Source organism: Thunnus albacares, chromosome 18 (genome assembly GCF_914725855.1).
Source record: "Thunnus albacares chromosome 18, fThuAlb1.1, whole genome shotgun sequence".
Classification (NCBI taxonomy): Eukaryota; Metazoa; Chordata; class Actinopteri; order Scombriformes; family Scombridae; genus Thunnus; species Thunnus albacares.
This window is the reverse complement of record NC_058123.1, coordinates 4894146-4900461: the sequence shown is the minus strand read 5'-3', so window position 1 is coordinate 4900461 and position 6316 is coordinate 4894146.

Genomic DNA, 6316 nt, shown 5'->3' with positions numbered 1-6316 from the left:
GGCTCCCGCGGCCTCCACAAAGCTTTTTTAAAAAAAAAAAAACGAAAACAAATGAGGATGAGAGTCTGTGCGTCACTGCGTGCATGAATTGAGGTAGTTTTTAAAATATATATATATATATCTACATATATATATATATATATATATATATATATATCTCTGTTGAACTACTGCTTCCTCTCTGAACTGACAGAGCGAATGGGTCCAGGCAGATCTGTGATGTTTGTGGGCTGGGTTTATAGTTTTATTTTTTATTTTCACCATGTATAGTGATTTTTTTTTTTTTCATTTACCTTAACTACAAGAAAGTATGAGGTCAGTCTGAACTTTTCTTGAATTCTAGTTAGAGTGCTTTGGCAAAGATTAAAGGTATACTGTGCAGGGTTTTCCTGAAAAAAACAAAACAATGTATAGACTCATATAACAATAATCCCTCTAAATCATCACTTATGACTCACTACAAGTGTGTGGCGGTGTGTATATCTGCAGAGACTCTGCCCTCTGGCTGTGTTTTCTTATTATTTTGCTGTGTTCAGGATGTTTCTGGGCGTCAACCTTTTGGGCAGTGGGTGTGTAGCCTCCCAGCAGATAACAGCGTGCAGGATGTGAGGTCGGGACTCGTAGCGTAGCGACCAGGTTACAGGTTACCGTCTCTCTGCTCTCCCCTGCTCCACTCCACTCCGCTCTGCTCCCTGTCTCTGTGTCATGGATGCATAAAGAGCAGCAGGTCTGTGTGTCTGCTTGACCGAGGGGGGCGGGGCTGAGCTACACACACACACACACACACACACACACACACACACACGGAGCAGAGAGGCCACAGCGGACCAGGATGAAGCTCTGCATTCACACCACATCCAGCAAGGCGGCACATTCCTGCAGGGTTGTGCGAAGGTGTGGGCGTGTTTATTTGCGCTTTAGAACGTAACTGCCGTGAAACAATCAGAAAATAACATTTTATTTATCTGATTCACGCCAGCGCCGCTCGCTCTCTTCATTCGCTCTCTAGCTCGCTCGACCACCACTGCTCTCTCGCTCGCTCGCTCGCTCGCTGGTTGACCCAGGGAATGAATGCTGTGTATTTACAAACACCAACACCAACAAATCCTGCTTAGTATACCTTTTTTTTAAAGTAACAATCTCAAAGATCTCCGTTTCGTTCTCTTTAGCGGCACCTCTGGTGATAAGCGGTAATTGCAGGTGTCTTGTTTTGTTTTTTGTTTTTTTGGACATCACTTCCCAAGGATCCAAGCAGTGTCACCTGTGTGATGTCAGTCAGTCGGCAAGTAGGTTGAAGAGCGAGTGTGTTGCGTTAGCTCCGCCTACCCTCTCTGGCGGACCAACCACCGCTGGGCGTCATCCAGTTCGTAATACTGCAAATGCAAGGGCTTTCATCAGCGGGCCATAGACTCAGTCACCATCGTGTTACCTCATTCGGCGATAGAAAGCAACTCAGTAGACGTTTATTTAAGTGAAAATCTTTGAGATTATTACTTTTAAATAAATTTGACCCTTACGGTTTAGATCGGTGTTGGGTGATGTAGTGCGAGCCTTGATCAGAAAACAGACAGCATCTTTATCCTGCTTTCTGTCCTGCATCTCAACTGTTTTTTTGTTTTTTAATGGTTGCACTGTTTCCAGGTTGCAGCCGTTCATCAGAGCAAGAGCTCAGTTTAACCGTCTTTTCATTTTCTTTTTTTTTTTTTTTTTTTGAGCTTAATGCAGATCCCGTCGGGCTCTAGGTGAAATATTTTCTGATGTTTTATATGATCATGACGTAGCTTAGCGCAGTTGTGATGAAGATGTTTATTCGATCAGGTATGAGAACGAGCGTCTCTCCAAACTTAGGTTTTGTCGTAACCTATCTGTGTGCGTGCGTGTGAGTGTGTGTGTGTGGTTTTAATGTCGGACAGGTTTTAAAGAGAGTCAGAAGTGTACTTTATAATAGGCCCATTATAGAAATGGACAAAGTGTACATAAAACCAGACTTGAAGGGGGATAATCACAGCTACCAAGCGTTTGTCATCCGATACTGTACTGCTAAAAGTAAACTTAAAGTAAGTTTGTAATAATTTTTCAGAGCAAGTGATGTCAGCTCTGTGGACAGTGTGCTGTTTGAGTACAGTGTGTAAAGTGGAGCAAACTGTCCACATATTGCTCATACCATGATTTTTAACTGTACCTCATCCATGCTTATGAATGTACAGCTATAGTGAGGAGGAGATGGATGCTATTTCCTGAACAGCAGGACATGTTTTACACCTGTACAAGCATGATACGGACCCGTTTATATCATCGACACATGAGGACAAACAGATTTACAAAAAACCTCTATAGAGATTTGGATCTGCATGCTCAACACACTTTGTTTTTTTTTTTTTAAATCTTTCCTTGCTTTCGTCTCCGTTCGTTTGATCAGTGCATCGGTAGCTTTTGAGAAGCTCTTGAACTGCATCAGACAAGAAGGGAAATCCTTTTTTTTTTTTAAAAAAAAAAAAAAAAAAAGGGGGGGCGGCTTCTCCTCAAAGTCAAACCGGATTCAGCTTGACCTCGTTTTTTAAACGGCTGAGGAGTGAAAAGCCTGAGCGAGTTTGACGATGACGGGAGTCGCCTCGTAGACTAGAACAGGCTGCGTGATGTACAGTTTTTGTAGCATTACCAGTGATGCCAGCCAGGGTATGACTGTGAGGGGAGGGATAGAAGCTTAGGGAACAGATGGAGTCCAAAATACTGTTTTGTTTTTTTTTTCTTTATTGTAATCATGAATAAGCACTTGCGAAATCTACTGTTTTTTTTTCTTTTATGTTTTCTTTTGTTGGTTTTTTTTTTGAAAGACAAAGATTCACAATGTATTCAAGTTTCTCTTTTCTGATAAGGCAAAATTCAGGGGAATTAGTACTGAATGTAATACAATTAGTTCCTTTTTTTTTTTCTTTTCTTTTTCACAGCTTTCAAACTGTGACTGAAGGTCTAGACAATGGAACATAACAGAATATCTAATAAATTTGAACAAATAAGAGAATCAGCGTGTTGTTTCTTGTTTGTTTGTGTGTGTGTGTGTGTTAGGAATGTGTATCTTAAGGCGAGTATGTTTCCTTTTGTTATGTGGTTATAATCTCTTCGCCACACTCACGCAACACATAAAAAAATGTCTTTAGATACCCCAAATAAGTTTTGGAACTGTAGACTACTACATAAAAACACAAGACCATGTTTCCTGACTGGAAATTGAAATGTATTTAAGTCTAAGTAATAACTGTTTGAGATAAAAGAGAGAAAAAATGTGAAATGGACCACAGAAAATGTCTATTTCTCCCAACACAACAGTAAAGTAGAAAACTGAGGAACACAGGATAAAGAAAAATTGAAGCTACGGCTTATTTCTGCCCTTTTTTACAATTCACATCAAAAAGTGACATCAGTTAACAAGTTTAACACTCTTCCTCCCACAATAAGTCCAGCATGTCCTTCAGATTTAATTTGTGCAGTGTCGTGAAAATGTCAAGTTCCTCACTTCTATAAATTCACTCCTTTAGCAGAAATAAATGGGTTTTTTTTACATTTGTATTCTTGACCCTCTGTTTCTTAAACATGCAGGTTCCTCTTAGATCATATCTGCGTTCTCTCATTTTAATCAACGTTTATACATTTTCAGGTAGTTTCTTTTCTTCATAGTGCTGTTGCACTATGACCTACTTCTTATGACAGGTTTTATCTGATCTAATCTTCTTAGTAATGTTAGGCTGCTTCATTTTGTAGATACTTTACTGGCACAATATCTGAAGCACCTGTTGCCAAAGCAAAAACAAAGACTTTCAGTTGGCAGCCATGATAGTGTGACTACAAACATCTAGTTCTATAAATACATACTGTTTAACCATTAATACATAATGACAGCAGTAATTAAATCATTTATTCTTGATTTGGGTCCCTATTAGCTTCCACAGAGTGGTTGGTAGTCCTCCTGGGGTCCACATAACATCAACAATAAAACAAACAGCAATTTAAAATCACATAAGACATTAAAAAAAACAAATTAAGCCAAATATAAAGATCAGGAAATAAGTGAAATAACTCTGAAAAGGTAGAAAATACATGAATGAATGAAATAGAAACAAAAAGTAAAGTTACATACCGTATTTAATGTGCAGGAACGACACGCTTCTCAGTATTTTTCTACATGTGAGACATAATTTTTGTTGTAGTTTTTCATTTGGATGAAGGTTTTCATAACTAGTTGACTGATTGAAGAGATTTAAAGGAAGCTATATGTTCTACTTCATGATTATTAAAATGCAGTCAGATGATGCTGTTTTGTCCTTTGACACCAGATTGACCAAATTAAAGTCCCGTTCCACTCAAAATTGTGTTTTACTTGTTGTCACTTTGATGTTTCACTGTGCAGGATCATGTATGTGCAGAGTTTGACACTAAAAGACTGTTTTCACATTCAGTTACTGAAGGAAGAAAGTTTTTCTGTACGCAGATTAAATCTGGATTTAAGACGTGAACGTACAAACAGGATTTCATGACATCACAACCAGCTTGTAAGCCAATTGTGGTTCAGTTCATCTCGAACACGTGTGATGTAGAAATGATGGACTTTACAGTGAAGAGACGTCTGGTGTCCAACAGTTAAACTTTTGAAATGAACAATATTTGCATATTCATAGATTCTTGTTTTTTATATGAGGGAGAGAGAAAAGAAATTTCTAATTTTTAGAATTTTTAACGAGGTGATTGAACTGTTTTTTGTGGAAAAACCAAAGCAGACACAAGTTATTAGTCAAAGTGCAGCATTTTATGTCTGGAAGGGATCTTTAAACTTTTAAGATGAGCAAAATGTGCATATTCATAGATTCTGGATATAACTTGAATGATTTTTAACTCGGTAATTCAACTTTTTAAAGCTGTATCGATTATTCGATTGACAGAAAATTAATCCACAACTATTCTGATAATTTAATAATCGTTTTAGTCATTTTTTAAGGCAAAAATGTCCAGTATTTGCTGGTTGCAGCTTCTCTAATGTGAGGATATGAGGCTTTTCTGTGTCGTACATGATAATAAACTGAATATCTTTGGATTTTGGACTGTTGATCAGACACAATAGACATTTGAAGACGTCACCATGAGCTCTAAAAAGATTATAACATGCATTTGTAAAAACGATTTTATGCCATTTTTGAAAAAAATAATTGACAGATTATAAAAAATTATACTTATTTGCAGCCCTAAAATGTTTTTTTGTGGAAAACTCATATCAGACAAATTATTATTGCAAGCAGATTATTTTGATATGTTTTAAAACATGTGAGAGGGTCTTTGATTCAGACTCAGGTTGGCATTATTTGTCAAATCGAACCTGCAACTAATAATTATTTTCATTATCAATTAATCTGTTGATTATTTACTCAATTAATTGATTAGTTGTTTGGTTTATGAATTGCCATAAAATGGTAAAAATACAAACAAACAAAAAAAGATAAATGTTGATAACTGTTTTCCAAAGCCTAAGATGACGTCCTCAAATGTCTTGTTTTGTCCACAACTCAAAGATATTCAGTTTATTATCATAGAGGACTAAAGAAACCAGAAAATATTCACATTTGAAAAGCTGGAACCAGAGAATTTGGAATTTTTTTCTTCAAAAATTACCCAAAACGATTGATCATTTATCAACAGTTGGCAACTACTTGATATATCAACTAATTGTACAAAAAATAAGCTAAAACAGTTAAAACAGGGCAGAATACAACATTAAAAAACAACTAAGTTTTAAAAAGGTTTAGAGTTTCATGCTGTAACATATTCAGACATACATTTAAAGGACAGGTTCACAACTTCTCTGTCTTAAAACAACAGTCAGGAGCCTAAATGAACATTGAAACATGTTTTTCTTGCTGTAATCATTCCTCCTTTTCATACTGAACCATTAGAAGATCCCTTCATAATGCACTTACAATGGAGGTGATGGGAGACAAAATCCACAGTCCTCCTTCTGTGCAAAAATGTTTAAAAGTTTATCTGAAGCTAATTAGCGAATGAGTCAAATCAAGTAGATATCTTTCAATGTTACAGTCTTTTTAGTGCTAAAGTTCCTCTTTTTGTTACTATACTTCCACCTGCAGCTCAACAGGGAAACACAAAGAGGGAATTTGATGCTAAAAAGACTGTAAATGTGTCAGATATCCACTTGATATGACTAACTCAGACTGCTGAACCCTCATATAACTTTCACATCAACTTCTAAATGACTTTGTGGACACACTGTGGATTTTAGCCTCCATCACTTACATTGAAAGCACATTTGAAG